We start from the raw sequence: 22,535 nt of genomic DNA on the forward strand, positions 1-22,535 counted from the left end.
ACTGGTCTAAAGTCACACAGCAGGTTAGCAGTAGAGTCACCACAAGAACTGCAGTTTCCTGAGTCTCAGTCCAGTATTCTAACCACTAAACCATACTGTCTCCCTTCTAGAATTGATAAGTGGGAACTGAAAAGGACCTTGAACAATTGATGCCCCAATTTCCCAACAAGTGGATGCCAAGTATTCTATCTGAGAGTTATGTGATATGGAACTCCCCTAAAGTAATTCCAATAGGGTAACTGGTTAATTATGTATTTCTAACTAAATACTCACGTAATTGTAAAGGTGTAGTTTTCCCTAGGTGGACATAAATTTGAATGATAGATTGCATTAGGCAATTACCATTTTGAAGAATAGATGTTGTCACCATTCAAAGTGGGTAGTTAGGACATATAATAGCAGTGTCACATTTGTCACAGCATCTAAGAGACAGGATGCTTAAATGCAGCGGAAAGGCTATTAATGCAGAAAGGTTTTAAAACTGCCATCAGATCTCTTATAGTCAATACGAGTACTTTACATAAAAATTGGCTGCACGGATGATAAGGTAAGTTGTCTGAGCTCAAATCATTGAAGAACAATCAGATATGATAAATGATTGCCAGGTGCTACCACTTTCAAAGCCCAGACACAAATCTATAATAATGGAGGTAAGACAAATCAGACAGAAACTTTAACTTGAAGTATTGTGTGATTCCTGGCAATTAGGCAATGTAAAAGGGAACCTCATCTTCAGGGATAAAACCGGGTATGTTCTCAGCTATGGGTCTCAACAGTATAGTCAGAATCTATCTACCTACAGTGGGCACAATCTACATAGAAAAGCAATACAATTCCCCTACTTTAGCTCTGCTGGTTATTTGAATTCACTGCATTGTCTTTACTGAGGTTCACCAAAAGTTATCAAACCATGTTAGAAGATTTTCACATGTGCTGAGCACCTCCATTTCTCACTGACTTCACTTGGAATTATGGATATATCTAAAAATCAGGCCTAAATGGACCTTGAAGTCAACATGTCAGCATGTTGAGCGAGTTTTAGGCTTTATAACATAAAATTGTTATAAATACTGTATCCTCATTTGTGTGTTATGCTTAGCAGAATTCTTTAGAATCTCATACTTTAAGCACAGGCTGAAAATGTATATAATTTGCAGGGGAGGGAGGAGAGAGAAAAGTAAACACCTGTTTTGGACCAATTATGAACTGCAGAGAATTATTAGTCTTAATTACAAAATAGCTACAGGATTCTCATTTAAGCAAAATCAACTATACTTGAAAACTAAACTTAGAATGTAAATGATGCAATCATTCTTAATTCATTCTGCTACAGTGGAGTCCTAGTCAAAGCTGAACAAGTGGTAGGATTTGCACTTTTTAAGTTTCAGAGTGTGCTTTAACAACTTACCCTAGAGTTCAAAAGATGTTAAGAAGAAACCTAACTTTTATGGGCATTATTTCTTACCCATATTTTGAAAACTGAACAACTGATTAAGATCATTCTTTTACCTCTGCTGCTCTTCAAAAAGAAAGGGGTATCTCTAAATTCTCTCTCAGAAAGGAAATACAAATAGTCTATCTTTGAAGAAAAAGATCAATTTCTGCTGCTTAACACAAATACGAGCTGCTCATTAAGGAATTTCTGTTTTACTACTATTTGCATGACAGGTGCCTACTTGTAACTGATAAGTCAGTTCTTATATCCTACAGCAGATATTATGTACGACACATATATTAGTAGAATCAATGATCCAAGGATAATTTCTCAGGCAAAATAACTGAGGGCAAGACCTTAAGATCTGAAATGCAGCTACAGTTCTCTTGGGAAAAGCAAAAGACTCTCCACATTAAATCTTGATTTGCAGGTCTCAGCCTGTTTGCAGCCTAGAACTACTGTACCAGGCTCATGCTGGGTTGATTGCTATTATCCTTACCAATGGCAACTCATTATAGCAACTGGATATTAATTTGTTAAACTTCATTTTTATGTCTTTTGTTTTTTGTTTTTAGTCCAAAAGTATCACCCTCCACACACACACGAACACAATCCTGTGGACAGTTGATTGCTAGTACAATGAATTCAAAAGCAAGTAAGTAACTAATCCATGGTCTGTAGTGATACTCATTTATCAATTGCAAAGTTTTAGCTTTGAGTTCAACGGCTTTATCTATACAGCATTTCTGCGCACTGTTAGGAAAAACTAAGTAGGCCATTGTTAATCCTGTGAACAGCTGGGGAAAGTATTTGAAGTGAACAACTTGTTCAGCAAATTTAGGCCTTTTTTCTATTTGCAAATTGGTTGAATAGATTGTGAGATCCATTTATTTGCTTGCTATTAGCATTTGTTCGCCAAATATTTTGGTGAACAAATTTCAGCCTATTGAATGATCATAAATTGTTTGCTGCTACTGTAACTATTCCTTTAAATATTCTTGATTCAGTATTCAAGCTCTGTGATTGGTCACTGTGAAAGAGTGTACTACTACCTCTTCAAAGGACAGGCTGGAGTCTGAAGATAATCAAGAAGGCCTTGGCCCTGCCTGGAGTTGAGCTATTTAAACAAGAACAGAAAACTGAACATAGAGATCCAGTATGGATACGGTAGAGGGGGATACAGTAAATGAGGTGCTAGAAAATCATTATATAGCTTCTGGAGCTATCCTTTAAAGAGTATACAATAGACAAAGGGTACATCTGTACTGCAGCTGGAAGCGTGCTTCCCAGCTTGGGTAGATAGACGCAACATGCCTGCTCTGTTTAAGCTAGCATGCTAAAAATAGCAGAATAGTCAGAGGTAGAATGGGTGGTAGTTCAGGCTAGCCACCTGATGAGAAACCCACCTGGATCCCCTGGGTATGTGCTGGGGTAGGTAGCCCAAGCAGCCACCTGTGCTACGCTGTGATTTTTAGCACACTAACTCAAACAAAGTTTGTGTGTCTGTCTACCCAGGCTGGGAAGCTTGCTTCCAGCTGCAATGTAGATATACCCAAAGAAAGAAGGATGGCTGATTTTGCCCAATGGAACTACTGCAAAACTGTGCCCTTAAATGGGCTACACATAACTCTATATAGTAAGTAAAATTAGTTAAAACCTACTACTTTTAACATATCAAGAATAAAAATAACCTAATAGGATAAATCACTTACTGTCATCCATTAATGTGTTAGTGAACCCTACAGTGATTACTGTGTATATGCAAAAGGTTTTGCAACGTGTTGCTTGTGGTTTCTCATCGAAACTCAGTATTCTATGGATGCCAGTTACTTCCATTTAGTATCCGAGCGTATTCAATTTTTTGCTTTGAACCTGTAAAGTCCTATAGGGTTTGAGTCCTGATTGTTAGACACTGCCTTATCTTCTTGCTCTACTCCAGAAGCTGAGCTCATCTGGGGTATTCTTGCACACTGTCCCTATATTAGTACCTCTAGGGACGGAGATAGGGAGTTGAGAGTGGAGGTCCTTTGACTCTGAGATTTGCTTCCATAACTGGTCTGACAGACCCTGAGTTCCTGACCTTAAGGACATGTTACGAGATCTATTTATTCACTCAAGCCTTAGCCTCAATTGGTGTTTGGGATGAGTTGAATTTCTGCGATGGTTTGGCAAGTTTTTTGAGTTTGACATGGGGTTATTCTAGGTAAGATTAAAGTATGCATATTTATACTTTACATGTACAGAGAGGTGCAGAATTTGACTCTAACAAAATTTCACATCTTGAAAATCTGTAAATGATTTGAATTCTGCTGTTAATCACTTTACATTTCAATGGGAAAGAAGGGTGAGAAAATAATAAAGTCATAACATTGTTTCAGAGTTTGAAAACATAGCCTTACATATAAGCCAATATAAATGTCCACAAGTGATGGAGTATTATTATTACACAATAATTCATGTAACCAAAGTGAAAACCTTACTGTCCACTTAGTGGGGTTAAAGGTGTGAAGTGGGAATATAAAGCAGGCTAAGCAATATAACTCTTGGCATAATTGCATTTGCTATTGTGGATCCCATTCTTAAGAGCAAAAGGGATATAATGAGTGTGTCGTAGGTTTTACTTTAAATCAATCTTTCTACTCCATGTATTAGAAAATGTAAAAAGGAAACGTAAAGTTCCACGGTTCAATATGTTTAACCATTTATGAGTTATTTTATTAATATTTTATTAACTAACACTTAAGAGAACAGGAAAAATGCTCTTCACCAGTTCAGAGGAAGCAAATGATCATTAGCTTAATGATTAACATATAAGTATTATGAAATGTGCCTGTTGCTATTGTTTACACACATTTTTCTAACAGAGAACATAGAGAACTAGCACACATTCAAATCCCTGCAAGTAGGTTACTGCTATCCGTGGGGCTGCATGCTTTTTTTCCCAAAAACTTTATTTTCCATCTTTATTCTTACTTATTATACACACATTTTTTGTTTGAAATCAGAATGCGCCACCTTGATTGACTTTGCCTCCTTTTTGAAAGTGCACATCCTCGTGATGCACATATTAAAAGTAGTTGAAGCACATACAGTACTCAAACTTAAGTTTTGAATGATTCTGTCAGTTTGAAAGATATATCCTATACTTGAAATGAGGCATATTGCTGTTATAGCTCTTAGAAAAGAAACAACTTTACAAGTCTAAACACTGTACTCAAAAGGAAACAGGGTTCAAATTGGGGTGGTACATGTTAATAAGACACACTGTACTGCTCCTACGGTGCTATCCTGTGCTCCAGATTCTAACTTTCATTTTTTAAGTGTTTCTCACTATTGTGGTTGTGAAGAAAATTCTGAAAATGTGAAGCAAGTGTAACTGATGTAGTGATGTTAGCCTGAGTTTGCAGAGAGCCTGAAATAGTACCTCAGAAAGGAATGAACAGTGCCATTCATCTAAGAGGTGAAAACTCAGATGCCCAATGATGATACGTTTGTCAGTGTTACTAACTACTCACTGCTGATCAAAGCATATAAGAGAGAAGAGGGAGGATCATATTATGAACATCTATATAATCTACTGTGTCTCTCATAAACCAGTCTCTTATAACTGGCCCAATCATGCAAGTACTCAGCTTTGATTTGCTATGGTACTCATGGGCCCTTCTGAACTAATTCAAACAGGCCAGGATCAATTTGCCTTCACAACTAGGGCCAACAAGAGGATCCCACATGTGGTTGTGGCCAAAGACCGACAAAGTCACACAACTACCCTCTGGCCAGATTTGATGGTGGTCTGAAGGCTCTGCACTTCACTGTTGAGGCTGTTGCAAATTGGCTTGGCAGGTGCTTCACCTGATAAGAAGAAGAAGAATGTGGGTCTCATTTTGTTGCTTCAAGTGCATGGAGGTTGGACAAGTATCAATTAGAGCTGGAAGGGAATTTTTTAATGGGAAATGCTGATTAGTGAAACCCAAAAGGTTTTTTTGGAAACCCATCCAGTCCAATGAACATCTGATGAACCACAGGCAGGGTTCCAACAGAAACCTTCCTGCCAGGTAAGATTCTGCCCAGTTTCCTGTCAGCTCCTCTGGTGGGCTGCTGTGGACTCTAGGCTTCTAAGGTGCATAGTATCAAGGCAGTTCCCCCTCTCCCCCCAACTAAGGATCCCAGGGCTTCCAGACTCCCAGGCAGCCTAGCTCCCTGGGCTGCCAGATACCTGTAGCCTGGTGAGGCAGATACTTTGAAAGTCAGGCAGCACAGTGAGCCAGCTGGCCTGGGAGTCTGGAAGCCCTGGGGCAGTCCACATGCCCCAGAGCTGTAGATGCTGGAAGACCCATCAGCTGCTGCCTGAAATTGACATGATTCTTGTCAGTTTCATGGCTGCCGACCACTGAATAGCAATGGTGAAAGGGCTAGTCAGTGGTGAGGAGCTGTAAAAATGACAAAAATCTTGTCAATTTCAGGCTGCCAGGTCCTCGGGAGCATACTTTGTTTCAGAAACACCATGCAACAGTGTTTTTGAAATGAAAGCTCTCCAGAGTTTCTGGTTTGCAGGTGCCTGTTTTAAAAAAGGGTAGGGTTCACAGAGAGGTGGCAGCTCTCTTGGGACTGGAAGACAAATGACACAGAGTGGAGATGCCTGTCTCCCACCAACATTAACTCTGTCCTAAGTCTGCATCTTTCATGCTAACCCAAAGACTTTCAGATGCTGTGGTGCTGGTGATTAATACTTTTTTTTACTGGTTTCAGAGTAGCAGCCGTGTTAGTCTGTATTCGCAAAAAGAAAAAGAAAAGGAGTACTAGTGGCACCTCTGTTATGAAAAGGCTGCCTGGTGTCGTTGCAGATACTTAATCAGAGCATTGAGTCCTGAAGTGAGGAGGACGGGAAAGTCTAGCTTGGCTGAACTCACTGCAGTGAGCCACTGCAAGAGACAGGGATTGCTGGAACCTGAAGGCCCAGTTTTGGAGTTGTGGAGGCCATGGGCCTGCCTCTGTGAAACAGTGAGGATTCCTAGAGTCCAGCACACTAGAGGGATACTCACAAGACACTGGTTAACGGCTGGGGCATAGACCAGACCCTGTGAATCTGTGACACAAACATTTTTGGTGTAACTGAGTCATCTCAATGAAAAATGTGAATGATTTTTAAATGACCTAATTAAACTTTTATATATTTGAAGGGCTTACATTTTATTTTGCCTGCCACTTCTCCCATGTGTGTAAGACTGCCTACCAATTCCTCCAAAACATTTCTAAAGCATCTTTAGCGGTCTTACTCTTGCTTCCATCTCTTTTCTCCAATTACTCTACGTTCTCTCTAAGGCTACACTCTGATTTTTGTTTTGTTTTGTCAAATATATAGTTGCAGCATTGTGAATCCCAATTCATTCAAAAATTGTGAATCATAAGATAGGCTTAATCATGAGATTTTAATTTGTTTTTTGGTTTTTGAGCATGGAGTGTTCATGTTGTCAAACTCTTTTCAAATATGGGCTAAATGACAGTTGAGATCCTCCGTAATCACATGACTCTAGGAGCTAGGGCTTTAACACCAAATATGAGACTTGTGATAAAGTCATAAGAGTTAGCAACATTGTAGTTGCTCATCTTCTTCTTCATACATGTAAATATAAATATATCGTTTCCATCCTCAGAAATCTTCAGTAGCTTTCTGCCCATTTCAGAATTTAGTACAAAATTATCCCTCTAAATAGTCTAGGTTCTCTGTGTATTTACTGTCCCTTTCTCTGTGTCCTCATCTTTGTTAAACATATAAACCTTGACTCTAATGGCACTCTGTCCAGGCCCAGGGGCACTGATTAAAGTAACTTGTAGAATTGTGGCCTAAATCATTTATTATGATTTCTGAACCTTATGTCCCAATCTCTGAAACTCAGGGTAATATTATTCTTTAGGAATATATTGAGAGTATAATAACTAAAGACATTAATTTAAAGTTTTAACACCTAAATGGTACATTTATTGAGTCACTAATTTAGAGCTTGATTCATCTAACTTTACTTGTCAAAATACAGCTCCTGCATCTAATATTGAGAATATCTTTGCTTCTGAGATCATAGCTCCCACTTTTTTAATGGTTTTCATAAGAGAATGTTAATGTTTTATGGCTTTATTTAAATCACATGGATCAATGCATATCTATACTTTATTTGGCTTTTCAATTATAACCCTAGAGTAAAGTATTCTGTAAGCTGTTCTACCTTTTAAATATATCCTAGGTTTCCATATTATCAAATTCATTTTTTACTTTATCTGTTAAGGAAAATTGAATTTTTCTTGGTGTCTGCTTCACTAGAGTTACTGATTTGCCTAACTTATTGTAGTGTTCTCTTTTTCAGACATCCTAAGCTTTGGAAAACATCTGAAAAATGTCACATTATATCTGTTTTTGTGCTATCTGGTGGTATTTGCAGCAAACATCTTTTTTTAACTAACTTCATGTCTAGGCAGTTTTTTAATCTTAAAACAAGTGCTACATCAGCATTTACTATGTGGAAAGTTATCAAGTGGTACTGAATTTTAAAATAAGATAATAGTTTCTTGCCCTTTTACTGCTATTTTCTGTCTTGAATATGAAGCAAGTTCTGCTTTGCACCTCTGTCCTCTCTTGTCTGAAGTCGTATATATTCTTGGAATGACATTTCATTTTATGCCATTATCCATGTTAAAGGATACAGTTTTGCTACTGATGTTTAGCTGTATTTACCAATCTGCAGTCATTGGACCTGATCCTTGCAGCTTGTGTAATCATTTACCCCATGTGTATGTACACACTACCAAAGCAGAATAGTAGCATTTTACATCTACTTTGCACAGGGGGCAAATGGAAAAAACAAGATGAAGGTCAGTAAAAAATCAGGCCTATTGAGCCTACAGGTATCTTTGCAAGGAATTTTTAAAGCTTTTTACAAACTCAACTGGGCATCATTTTACAATTTCTTCACATGTTAAAGGTTATCTTTGCAATCATAGGAACTAGAAACTTGATTTAAAAAAAAAAGAATGTTGAGATTCTGAAGCATGATTCTGCAATGATGGGTGAATTCTGCAGCAAATTTCAGAACTGTAGATTACGCTGGTTTCCCGATGACTTGGTGTTCGCTCTGAACTGAGACACTTAGGACACAGATTCTGCAAATGGCTATGTCTCAGGCTGAAGTTAAATCACTTCTCCACAGTGGTCTGTGCCCCTCTTGGTTATTCTGTATTCCACAAAGGAATGGGTTTTTTTGTTTGTTTTTAAAATGGAGTCACACAATTTCCTAAATCATGTTCCAGCTTTAGTGTTTATTTTAGTCACATATTCATCAACTGGCTCATAGTGCAAGGATAAAACAAATGTCTCATAAGTACCATTTTTAGGGCGTTACAGTACCTAACAAATATATCTATAATCCCTGACTAATAGTAATTGTTTTCTTTCTTCTCCCATGTCAAAATCACAAGTACCTGTAACATTGCCAAATACAATGTGAAAAAGTCTGTCTCTGCTGCATCAATGAGATATAGAAAAATGTCAAACTGTTGTTTAAGCAGGTGCAATTTTTCTAACAACTTCCTTTGCAAACCCAGTACATTTGAAGGAAGTAACTGGTTCATTATTTGTTTGAGATGATGTAAGATTTGATATAAAGAGCTGCACATTAGAAACCATTTGCAGTACACAACAAATTTTTATTGTTGTGGCCTAGAGGACAGAGCACTGGACATGAACTCAGGTTGTATTCCTGGCCCTGCCTGCTCAGTGACTTTAAGCAAGTTACTTAGCCTCTCTGTGCTTCAGTTTCTCCATCTGTAAAACAGGGATAAATGATACATGCCATTGCAAATCGCTTTGAGATCTACTGATGAAAAGTGCTATCTAAGAGCTAGACGATATTATAAAATTCAGGAACTATATTACGTATTTTAGAGTGCCATCCTCTGGTGCTTATCTATATATAGGTATAAGACATTAACTCCAGATACAATATAATGAGCATGCAGGAGACAAGTTGATTAGAAAGAAAGACTTTTACTAAGTGAACCAGCAACCAGCTCAGACTGACGTTGCTTATGCTTCTGGAAAACATTTAGTTTATACTGGACATGCTCAATGGCTTAACACAGAATGATTTTGACATTACAACATTAGTATTACTTCTCCTTGGCATAACCACTCCTATCTTTATAATGATAAAAATAACTGGGCATGTTTAGTTTTGAGAAAAGAAGACTAAAGTTGGACCCCATAATGGTCTTCAGATGTTAAGGGCTTTTATAAAAGAATGGCGATCAATTGTTCTCCATATCTGCTGGAGGTAGGACAAGAAATAATGGATTTAACCTGCAGCAAGAGAGATGTAGGTTAGATATTAGAAATTTTTCCCTAACTATAAAGTATTTAAGCACTGGAATAGGCTTCCAACGGAGGTTGCGGATTCCCCATCATTAGAGGTTTTTAAGAACAGGCTGGACAAACACCTGTCACAGATGGTCTAGGTATACTTAGTCCTTCCTCAGATTGGAAGGCTGGTCTTGATGTCTTCTCAAGGTCCCTACCACCTCTAAATTTCTATTGTACCTATCCTTAAGAAGCATTCTGTAATTTGTTTAAAGAAATTATAAATGCTGCTATACAAAATAATTTATCTAGTAATATACTTCTGCCTCCATTTATTCACAAAAGCAATTGATCTGAACTCAAATACATACCATACATATAAATATCTTTCTAAAAAAAATTCTGAAATAACATTAAAACAAAGAAATTCAGACCAGACATTAATTACACAGTAACTGCAGCCATGTAACTATATTTTAATAATTTTTATAAAGAATTAAAAGGGTCCAAGAACAAGCTCACCTTTGTGTTGCTTTAGCCAGTTACCCTATCTCTGAAATATAACTTGAGTTATTTACTGTGCAAAACTGCCTACACACAAAACATTACTACAAAACTGGTAATGGTGCAAAACCTGTCCTCTTCTCTCTGGCCAAAAATTCAGAACTCAGCCTATGTTTGTGAAGCCTCAATGACTTATATGCGTGTGAAAACCCTGAGAAAATACATTTTCAATGTGCAACTATATGACATTCACCAGTTTGCTCAAACCCTGACCTCTATTGCATAGATAGAAAAGAAAACATCCACACAAACTGGTATCAATTATTTGGCCCCAATCTAGTATTCTTTACTGTTTAGGGTAAACTAAGAGAAGCACTTTGTGTTTAAATTTAAACAGGAAACTTTGCTAGGAAGTAAAGTGAGAAAAGTAAAACAGTGCATTTTGAAGAGAAAAATCTCTGTTTGATATCTTTCCTCACAGCTAAACCAACTCAGTGCTTTATTGATTACTGAAGAGCATTTGTGTGTCAGCAGAGGATGGGGGTGGGGAGCTGGTTCAGTCAGCCAGGCTGTTGAATTCCCTGAGATGTAGGCAATGCAAGCAGTTAATGCACCTTCATTATGGATGTCCCCAACCCTCAGAAGAATTAAAAAAAAAAAAGCCCCCTGAATTGGATTGCATTTATGGGAGGGCAGTAGAGATACAGGAGACTAAGAAAGACAAGGAAGGGGAAGAAACTCGGGAACGGGGGAGGGCACAGAAAATAAACAACTGGAAGGGGAGAGGCAGAATAAATGGAGAGGCCAAAACCAAGAAAGAGTGGCATGCAGGAAGGAGAAGTAGAAGAAAAAGGAAGAGAGTGGGATGAAGGAAGGACAAGCACTGAGAGGAGGCCCCTGATGTACAGAAAAAGCAAGAGCTAAGGAAGAGGTGAAACTGGGCACAGCCTGCCATTGTGGAGCACCCTGAAGAGTGAATAGGTTGAAATAGAATTGGGGGGCGGTTGTGGAGGCACTACCTGGGAGACTGCAACTCAGGTGTATTGGCGGGGTCTGTGTGTAGGAGGCAAAACACAGGGGTGGGATCTACATGGGTGGAGGAGACATTTGGTATGAGAAGCTGCAAGACAGGGGTGTGGGTATGGGTGTGTGAGATGGGGGCTGCTTTGGGGATAAGGGAGAGGGTGTAAAAGTGATGCATGGCCCATGGAGAAGCTGGTGTGGGACTGGGCTGTAAGGTCTTCAGGAAATACTGGGATGAGGGGGAGAAGGCCCTACTGAGCCACCCAGTGAAGAGAGGAGGATGGAAGCAGGCAGAGGCGCTGGGGTGGAGGAAGTAAAGGCTCTGTGGTGGGGCGCGGGGTCGGAGGAGGCACAGGCTGGAGGATGGGGTGACCCTGGGCGAAGGGGACACTGAGCATGGCGTCGGGTGGAAGAAGGAGAGGAGGGGCGGTAGGAGGCTCTGGGGTTCACTCCAGAGTGGAGGCTGCGGCAGGAACCCATGTGAGGTGCGGGGGCCGCTCAACGGCAGGGAGGTCGGTACTAGGCGCGCGTGGGGCGCTGAGGCAATGGCCGCGGAGGGGCGTTAGGCGCGGGGAGTGGCGGGAGGCGGGGGTGGGCGTGGGGTTTGAGGTGGAGTCACCCGGGGCTGGGAGGGAGCCGGCCCGGGAGTTTGCCGTGCCGGGAGCTGAGCCTGCACCGCCTCCCTATAATCGCTGTCAGAGCCCTGCGGAGCCCGGAGCAGGTGGTTTCCTGAGCGAGCCGCAGCCCCAAGTAAGTCATCCGCCTCGCTAGCAGACCGCCATGCCGGGGACAGTGCTGCCTGCTCGGCTGCAGCGCTCCTGGGCTCCCCGGGCGCCCTGACCTAGGCGGGGGAAACAGGAGCGCTTCCCAGCGAGGGGCTGCGAGCTACAGCCCGGACGCGACATCCCCTGGAGCCCCCTGGGTAGGTGGGTGGAGGTGAGCATCGCTCGCACGCGGAGCTGCTGCCCCTCAGGATCTGGGGGAGAGGGAAGGAAAGCGAGTGGGTTGGCCCGTGTCTTATTTTTGTGCCTGTTGTTTTTTTTAATCTTTATTTTCAAAGAGTAGCTATATGCAGAATGTCTGGAGGTGAGACACACACACACACAGTCCTTCTGGGGTTACATAGGTTCTGGATCATAATGTCAGTGAGTAGAAAGATTTGCTTCATTTGCCAAAAAAAAAAAAAAAAGTATGGGGGGGGGGAAATCGGTGCGTGGAAAAAGTCCTCTGTGTGTGAGAGAGAAGGAGTGCGTGGCTTTTGTTTTGGTGGGGGGGGGGAGGTTCCTTTCTTTCTCTGGGTTTGGTCGGTTTCGTTGCATTTCTCTGGGTGGGTCTCTTTTCTCTTGGCTCATTGTTTTGCAGTGTTATTTCCATCCGTGCCAGTGGCCGAGAGACAGGAACGCTGCTGATGGTCTCTAAGCGTGAGGAGATGGCAGGGTTCTGTATTTTGCTGAGAAGGATTGGTCTGGGGGTAAAACTGACTTCCTCACAACCATCTCAGGATAGATAAGGGATTATGATCATAGTTGTCTGCTTTATTCAGACAGCTACTGGCTCTGAGCGTAAAACTTAGAGCCTGTTCCCACCGTACAAAGGAAGCACACGCTTGGAGATGAATGAAAGCCTCTCTGTATAGCCAGTGAAAGCATTTTAGGGGGAGGCAGTTTAATAATGGATTTTTTAAATTTTAAAATATTGCTATACGAGATTCAGTGTATATAGTCTCAGCACAAATACGTACAATACAGTCTATGTGCTTTTCTTTCTATGCATTGTGTATGTGTTTGCACCTATATTACCTTCTTTGGTTTCTCTCGTGGTTTAATTCGTTCAGGATGTTTCCACTTTCCAATTATTCTCTCAGCTGGAGTGCTCAGCAGTTTCTACTTGATGGGCTGAGAAATTCTAATTTTTTTAATGATGTTATCCACTTCTCAGATGTTACCATATATCATAGACATGCTATTAAAGGTCTACTCTCCCCACGGCGTCCATATGAACTACTCCTAACACTAATGCATGTGCACCCAGAGCAGAATAGATCGATACAATATTGATGCACATATATCACATATATATATATGCCTTTCAAATAATGTGTAAGTGTATTCACACATACAGTTTCCCCTTCCTGTTTATAATTCCAACTCCCGGTCACTTTGTTTACTTCCCCCACAGAGGGGGTTTGATTTATCTAAACAAGATGCTAGTGATAAAAAATTGGTAACAACTGGTACAACTCTCAACACTAAATTGTTCATGTGCATCAAGTGATGCTGGGTGTAAATCCCAATGGACTCTAACATATCTAATGCCATGAATGTATTTTGGTTTGACAGTACTTGACGGACTTGCTAAGTGCTCCAGTCTGCTGAAGCTGAGTTTCTAGCCCCCAGGAGAAACACGTTAGTTATATGAAAACCTCTAACTCAGAGCTTGATTTCAAAGGGAAAATCCATGACATAGAACTGGTGTTATGATTATGGAAAGTGATGACAGATAAAACAGACATCTAGCTCCTGTAAAATATTTATATTTCATTTTATAAGTCACTTCTGAATTTCCTCTTTCTTCAAATAAATTACACATCAATGTACCCATTTATTTCTCTTCTTAGTAGCAATCTGTTTTCATTTTTTAGTTTTATTGTCCTTTTCACGTTGATTTTTATTGATTAAATGTTTTTGTTTGCCTGTCATCATAGCTTTCTGTCCCTAGTTCAACCTTTAACAGTATTTCTAACTACTGTTCAGTTTGTCTCCATCTTTCTATCGTATCTGCATTGTCCTCTTCAGTTTAGAGCACTGAATGTATATTCTTGCACACAGCATTGATCTTTCTATTGTACATTTGTTGTTGTTCTTTTAGAATAACATGGACCATTTCAAGCAGATTTTGATTGAGATAAAGTGAAATATAAATTTGACTACCCTTAATGGCCCTTTTAGATCCTTGCATACTACTTGCATTCTCTGTTCCCCAGACTCCAAATTATAATGCAATGTGAATAGTAAGTCAGTACCTCTATCTTTTTTAATGAATTTATTCATTAATAGTCTTGATCATACTTTTTGTCAACAAAATGTGTGTCTAGCAATCAGCAGATTCATGTTTTGCAAAATTCATATTTGATTAAATGCGGCATTAAAATATGTACAACTTGCATGAATGATTTAAAGATCATGTAGAAGTTCAGAAGTAAATAAGAAAAGGTTTAATAGATTGTTAGAAAACCAGGGTTTTCTTTCTTTTGTAAAAGAACCTTTACCAATGTTTATTGAATTTGCTTGTCTGCATGAAGAAAAGAACTGTTGTTTTGTTATGTAGCAGCTGTAAGAAGACTGACAGCTACAAACTGAAAATCTATGAAGGGTCTGTCCATGACAATTTTGAGTTTATTTAGATTTTATCATTTGCAAAATTATGTAAACAAAGATACATTTGTGGGGAAGATATATATAGATAGTATACTGTTAAGATTCTGAATCTTATTGGGATAATTTTCAGAGCGTGGTCTTGTCTGGGATGTGACAATTAATTTAAATCTTATTAAAATACAAATACACAATTTAAAATTAGAATATATACAAGAAATACTTATTTTAACCATGCTGGCTTAACTGGAAGTATATTAAGTGTAATAGCCTATTTGTTGAGATAAAGAGAACATCATTGATGTCATGGCGTGCTTTGCATGTTTAAACAGAATCTAATGAATTACAAACATTCATTACACTACAAGCAATTGCTGAAACTTCTCAGGACCCCAAAATAGAGAGTTATTTGTACACTGATGCTCACATGTTTTCTGATTTTGGATTCACTGTAAAAACAGAAATAAATAAAAAAGCCATTGTTTTGAAATGAATTCTCTGCTAGCTCTAAATCTTTTGTTTGTCTACTCCTGTCTCATAAATTTATGTTTAAATACCTCCAACGTCTTCAGGTTATAGAACTTTCTGTTGAGAAGTGTGGGAAAGCTGCATGGACGGAGCAGCCTTTATTAAATCTTGTAAGAGTAGAGGACATATAACACACTAGGGAAGGTCAGGTTTTACTAACTATCTGAGAATAGAATGAAGATTGTTCCTTTGACCTTTCTAAATTCAAGCTATGTACTAATTTTAAAGGGCATCTTATATAAATATTGGTAATCCATTGCCTAGCTGCACATATCAAGATGCAAAAGAAAGATTAGGTCAGTACTTCTTGGACTGTTATACATAAATATTTATTTTTCGTTTACAATTCACTTCTACTTAAGCTTGAGTATTATTAAAACAGTTATTGTCATACTGTGATTTTTGTTCTGTATGGGCTCGATTGAAAGCCCACTGTAGTCAATGGAAGCGGTCCATATTTTTAGGCCAACATTTTCAACAATGACTTGTGATTTTTTGGGTGCCTCAATCTGTAGATACTAAGGGGTCTGAAGAATTGTCGTCTACAGAGCGAGTTAGTGCGTAGCAAGGCAGGGTGTGAATCTTCAGCACACTAAGTTGCCAAGCACTAATTTGCTGTAGAGAGAAGTCTAGAGTATGGGTTATCAGTACTTTCCAAAAATCAGGCCCCCTTAAAGTCTCAAGTTTGGCACCCAAAAATAGAGCGCGCCCCCCCCCCAAGTAACAAGTCACTTTTGAAGATCTTGGCCTGCAGAAATTGGAGGAGAGAGTAAGAGTAAGTAGTATAAGAAGAACCTGCTAGAACTGTCCATTATAAGGATTTTTATTTTGATATTGTGAACAGTAAAGATTTTGTAATGTCAGTTCAGATTTTGGCCAGCAACGCTATATACCTACTTTTGTGTATATATGAGAGAGACTGCATGATGGTGTTCTGTAGTTACAGGATTTTATTGGCATCAATTTATAATGGCCACATTAATCATAAGTAATAAGCCATGTGTGACGTATGCAGGTTATCCAGAAGAAGTGCCAATAAAAACCTCATACCATGCTATCATCCAAAGTATTCTGCATATGCCTTGTATTTTAAACAAAATCTATTTTCAAAATGTCTTAGACAGATATACAAAAATGTCTGTTTTTCATATCCCCTCTTGTAAAGCTGGACAGACTTCATTGCTACTAGTTCACTGCACAGTGCTCAGAAGGCAAAAAAAAGTTATAACTAATCAAACATGTCCTCTGGATGCCTGTCCTTCCTGTATGATAAAGGGTAGTAAGGAAGTACGGGGTCCATTGCTGGTGGGAATTGTCAGTGTTTCCCTTCAGGTGGTCTCTTAAGGAGGCAACTGTGAAACATTTGCTTCACAACCAACCCTTGATGCTATCAGTCTGATTAATTATTGACCAGTATGACATCTTCTATTATGAGTTAAGAGAAGTTTCTGGTGGTGAGACAACTATTTAAGTACTTAGATTCCTCAGACTTTTGGCTACAGATCTTGGTATATGGGTAGAAATTGTGCTGATGGGATTAGTAAATGATCTGGGGATGAACAAAGACTGGATGTCTATGCTGATATTGTCAGGTGTATCGGCAGCCATTGACACTGATGACCAAAGGGGGGTATTGATTTGTTTGTAGACTGCAGTAGGAGTAGATGGAGCCGCTCTTGAGTGACTCCATTATTTTCTTAAGTGCTCCCAGAAGGTGGGACAATTGCTCTTACTCCATAGGGTGCTATGGCATGGAATTCCACCAGATTGCATCTTGTTTCCTATCTTGTTCAATCTGTATATGGTGCTGATTGAAGAACTAGCACGACAGCCTATAATTATTCACTTTCAATATGTTGACAACACCTCAACTAAGTAGTACTGTCTCACCTGACTGCACCATAACTGTGGAAAGACTACCCTAGTGTTTCGAAGTGGCTGGATCTTGGATGAGAGTTGGCTGAAGCTCAGTCCAGATAAAACCAAAGTGATGTTTCCTGCAGGAAACAGCCAAATGCTGTGACAAGGATGATCTATTGAGTGAGTGCATTGGCCATTTGTTACTCAAGTTTGCAGTCTGTGAGTACCTGCAACTGTTTCTCTTGGGTGTGGGTCTGACTGCAGGGGTTTATGTTTTGCAATGGAGCTACACTTCAGGTTAACTTGGAAACTTGAGTTGATTCGGAATACAGCAGCCCACTTAGTAAATGGTATACTTTAATTAGGGCACAGAACACAAGTATTCCATGATGTGCACTGCCTGCCTATTAGTTTCTGGGTGGATTTTAAGATGTTGGCTTTAATCTGTGAAGCCCCAACTGGTGTGGGGCCTTCCTATGTGAGAGACTGCTGCCATACTTTGATCAAAAGAGACACATGAGCTGTATTCTCTTTTATTTGACATAGAGGGGATTGGTGATAGAGCTTCCTCCATGAGGAGCCTTCAGTTGTGGTAGAAGCACTATCTTTGGTCTGAAGTAGTCTGGGATTCTTGATTGGCAGGCCACTATGCAAGGCCCATCCTTTCCCCTCATGTCTGACTAGGGTGAGTTTGACAGCGGAAATGTGGTTTATGGGTGGTTGAGTTCTAGTGGGGAAAGCCCGACCTTGTGAGTTGTCATGGAAGGGGTTTTGCTGGAGTTTTTGCTGCTGATTCGGCTTTGGTTTATTGTTCAAATAATGTAAACTGCCCTTAGAGAAGCAGAAGGAATGAGAACCTTTTTATTACATTTATAAATTAAAAAATAGCTAGGGAGGGAAGAAATATGTCATAACTTTGAAGTCTGATATCTTGGGATGTTCCACATTGATATGTCCCATATCATTGGGATGATATCACATTGGAACATTAGGAATCTCCCCTTTTTGGTGGTGTAAAGCTCCTGTTTGTTACCTTGTGGGGTGGAAAGATACTAGATTTCAAACACAGACTTTAGTTTCTAAGGACAAGGTTCCCTCGAAGGGAAGAGTGTTATTGCTTTCTCAGTATGTTGTATTCCACTTAAGCGAGTGGTCAACATAAAGGATAAATGCCTACTAATGTTGTTAATTAGTGCAGTTACTCCTTTAGCTCAAGTAGCAAAGGAGTTTTTCTTGAAGCTGAAGATTCTAAGTTTTATCCACAAAGACAAATTGGCACAGATGTTGTTACCATCAGTTTTGTGGTACCAGTTAATAATCTGCTTCAATCTTAGTCCCTCTCCTCTATTTATTTTATTTATTCTGTCTTTACTCCCAGTCTATTGAGTTTGCATCACCTTTCGCTCAATCAAATGTTCACTGTCATTTCCCAGTCTATTATATTCTCAGCTCCCCTTCCCCAATTCAGTTCCAGCCTCACCCAGTTTATCAGTTCCATTCTCAGTTTTCCTCATCCTATGTAGTTCTCAGACCCATTCTAAATTTATCAATTCTCAGCCTCAACAGCTAATAAGTCCTTTCCCCAGTGCATCCAATATAATTCCAATACCCTTTCCTTTAATTCAACAGTTCACCTACCTATTGTTCCTGCTCCCTACTCACTCACTAACCCCAAAGAGTGTTACTATGAGACGACTAACACTTTCTTTCCCCAACTTTACAGCATTAAAGTTTTTTAATTTAATATTCTATGAAGACAAGGTTTTGCATTTTAAATTCCATGGGCCAGATTGTGACATCTAGTCCTACATGTGGATGGGTCTCTTCAGGGATAGATCTCACTTCTTATACAGAATATTTGGGGAGGAGTTGGGTGCCTCTACAGCACTATTCTCAAAACCCAACAGATGGTGCTCCAAGGTGTTAGATTCTGTACAGGGGAGAAGGAGGAGATTGGGCCTCCAGCCACGCAGATTATCTGGGAAGTGTAATACAATACCAGGCTTTTAGATTTGTGAAGTTTATTTACAACCTTCAGGAGCTCCACAGAAGCATAAGGATTTCAGTAGAGAATCCTCCTGCTTTCTGATTTTCCTACAGAGAAAGATGTTGAAAACTTACAGTCATGGTTGTTAACTACAGTGCTAATTCAGCAGTGCAGATGATGTTGTAGCTACCATGCATGCACAAAACCAATTTTTAAAAAATGTTGTTTGGGTGTTCTTTTTTTCCCCTTGGCAAGTAATGAAAGTACCCAGTACTGAGTCAGAGCTAGCCAACCTGAAAATGTCAGATCGTACAGATCAGCCATTTTCAAATTGTGTATGGTTTTTTTTTAAAAAAATCACTTTTTTTTCACCTTTCCATAATTCAAAAACGGGTAAATGGATTTCTCTCAAACTTGGGGAAAAAATAAAAATCATCTCTGGGTGAGGGGAAGTCAAGTATGGAACAAAGCAGAAGATTGATATGGAACATCTCAGCTAGAAATGAGAAAAATCCCCAAATGGTAAGCTTTAGCTTTTGATATTGTAATATATACTACATACAAAAACTGTTAAAAGAACATTAAGGTTGCAAAATCAAGCACTCTAAAGTTAGGAAATGCCGGAATGAAGGTTTCCTGTGCAACCTTAATTTAACCTCTTGTGCATATGCATCACAACACAGTCTTATATTACATTATCACATACTATTTTTCCCCCTGCCTTATTCAGTACACAGGATAGATGGTGCTCACTTAATAGCTATTCAGTATTTTGTTTTATCCCCATTGTTCAGTGTGTTGCCCCATGCCTCTCCCCCCCCCCCCATTCAAACCTCGTCATGGGCTTTTCTCTGGTGCTTCACAAATATTAATTTATTTTATTTTCAAATAATTTGAAATGCCTATGACCTGATTTTTAGAGCACTTAACATTATATGTTCAAATCATTAACTTCACTTGCAGCTATGAGTGCCCAGCAGCTCTGGAAATTCTAGAGTCTCATGTTGGTCACCCCAAAAATGAACATACAAATAGTGACCAATTGTGAAAAATTTGGTTTAAATGTCTTGCCTTGCATCGCATAGGAGCTCTGTGGCAGTGGAAGGTACTTCAGGGCAACATTCTACTGCTTTGACCAACCTCTCTTTTCCTGCAATCTGTCTTTTTCACTACACACCTTTCAACTGCTGCGACAAATGAAGCACAGATACTACAGACAATAACTTCTTTCATTACACAACTCAGATTCATCCCCAGCGCATTGTCTGTCCTTTTGCACTGAAAGAGGCAAGGATCTTGTTTGGAAAAAACAGTATGTGTTCATGTAATTAAAAACTGTATCATAACTCATAATTCCACCTTTTGAGTTCTTTTTAGCATTCTTTTAATGTTGATTTTTGTGTGTAATTCACTATGGTTTTAGAAAAACAAAGTGGAAAAAAATAGAAATTCCACCATATGGGTCATCAGCAGGGTTGGAAACTTTACATCTGGTTCATAGACCTCTGCCATTTGTTCTAATAGTATAACTGTTAACAGTAGTCGATTATCTACTATGTGGACCAGTACTAGAGGGGAATGAGACATACGCTTTGTCAACGGAATTCACAGATATTTGCTGACAGCAGAGGAATAATCAGACTTAGAAATCTTGGGTTCCATTTGGGCTCTGGAAGGGAATGTTCTGTAGTGGGCACAGACTCTTCTACCCCTGTTTTCTGCCCACTGCTCTCCCTGGTTTCTCATCCCAGTCTTCCTCCCACATCCTGGCAACTAGTCTCAGCCTCTCTCCCCAGGCTCCTCCTCCCAGACCCAGTCTCATTTCCCAAACAATCCTAGTCTTTTTCTATTCCCCACCTCCTCCCACACCATTTCAAGTTCTCCCCTGCCTCTTTGTATGACTTTCCCCTCCCTGATCATGCTGACTTTAGTACCAGTCTCCTCTTCTTCCAATCCACTTCCCAATGCCTTGTCCCAATTTACTCCCTCTGCTGACACCCCTTCCAGTTTCAGCTTCTTTCCTCTCTGTATATGAATCAGGCTGCCGCCGCCGCCTCCTCCTCCATGTTGTCTGGCCCCAGAAGGGGGATGCTAAGGATATGTCTACACTGCAGTTAGACACCTATGGCTGGCCTGTGCCAGCTGGTGCAGGCTCAGGATAGGGGGCTGTTTAATTGCAGTGTAGACATTGAGGCTTGGGTTGCCTGGGCTTTAGGACCCTGTGATGTAGCAGGGTCCTAGAGCTTGGACTACAGCCTGAGCCCAAACATCTGCACCACAATTAAACAGCCCGTTAGCCCAATCGCGGTGAGCCTCTGTCAACTGGCATGGGCCAACCATGGGTGTCTAATTGCAGTGTAAGCATACCCTAAGAGTACAGAAGAGACAATGTTCTTGCTCTTTGTTCTGGTACCTGGTGACATAGTGGCAGCAGCAACTGAAGAGAGAGCCTGCTCAGCCACTGGGATAGGGTCCTTGCAGACATATTCTGTGAAGATTCTATCTACCAAACACCAACAAGTCTCTACTAAGCATGTGCAATTTCACAGGAATTGCAAAAGGCACATTGTCGACACCAGGGCAATACCCTCCCTGTACTAAATTTCAGGGCCATGCTTCTAGCATGGGAGTACTACAGCTTCTCAATGAAACAGTAATAATAATTTTTAATATCGGTATAAGTATACTTTCCCTAATCTTGTTCTCCAAAACATCTAAACTGTTTTAGTTGAAACTTTTCTGAAAAGATTTAGTCTGGGGAACACACCCAGCATAGGAAATTTCATACCAAACAGTTAAAGTTTGACAAAGCAACTGGAAACAGCATCTTTATAATGAGAAGTGTTGGGGAACCTTAACTATAGGCATCACTGCCAGTTCTGCCTACAATACTTAGCTACAGTGCTGCAAGTTACTCTGTGCCTGCAGACTCCTGAGCCCATCGAGAGTGTCTTGGAGGTTTGGTGTCATACATTGAAAAGCAATTTTTTATGTGTGCATCTGTGTGTGTGTGTGTGTATATAGATATAGACAGTATGTGAGAGAGAATATATCAAATAAATAAAATGAGACTACGAGATAGGATGGTGGCATGAAGATTTCAGTAGCAATCCAACAAGAGTTTGAGTTGACTGCATTACTCACAATTGGGAGATGTACATATGTTGATAGATAGATATGGGAAGAGAAAGAGATGGGTTTGTATGTAGGTATTCATCAGCTTAAGAGTGAGAATAAAATGCAGTTGAATTCTATAAACCAGTATAGTTTGGAAAATAACATTGTTATGGAGTTATAATCAATTTACCACATCTAACTTCACATACATGGTTCGTCACTTTTAACAGACAATGAGGAGTTTCTAAAGATCGCAGTTCATTACTAAATTAGGATTTACCTTGCTGGTGTTTAGAATTTTAAAAATTTCTTTCCAGTTAGACTCTTTAGTTTTGTATGTGACAGGAGAAAGTACACATTTAA

General features: G+C 39.7%; 1 protein-coding gene across 10 annotated transcripts in view; it reads left to right on the plus strand.

Annotated features, from left to right (window-relative positions):
* The first annotated feature begins 11,935 nt into the window (after positions 1-11,935).
* The window catches only part of SEMA6D (semaphorin 6D), a 271,918-nt gene continuing 261,318 nt past the window's right edge, over positions 11,936-22,535 (plus strand). For 3 of the 10 annotated variants that reach the window (XM_074966351.1, XM_074966358.1, XM_074966361.1), the window contains exon 1: positions 11,973-12,242. The gene's annotated coding sequence lies outside the window, so the exon portion shown is untranslated. Of the gene's footprint in view, positions 12,243-22,535 lie in introns of all 10 variants that reach the window. The other 7 variants (XM_074966357.1, XM_074966359.1, XM_074966360.1 and 4 more) reach the window with 5 other exon arrangements.

Source organism: Natator depressus, chromosome 10 (assembly GCF_965152275.1).
Source record: "Natator depressus isolate rNatDep1 chromosome 10, rNatDep2.hap1, whole genome shotgun sequence".
In the NCBI taxonomy this organism is placed as follows: Eukaryota; Metazoa; Chordata; order Testudines; family Cheloniidae; genus Natator; species Natator depressus.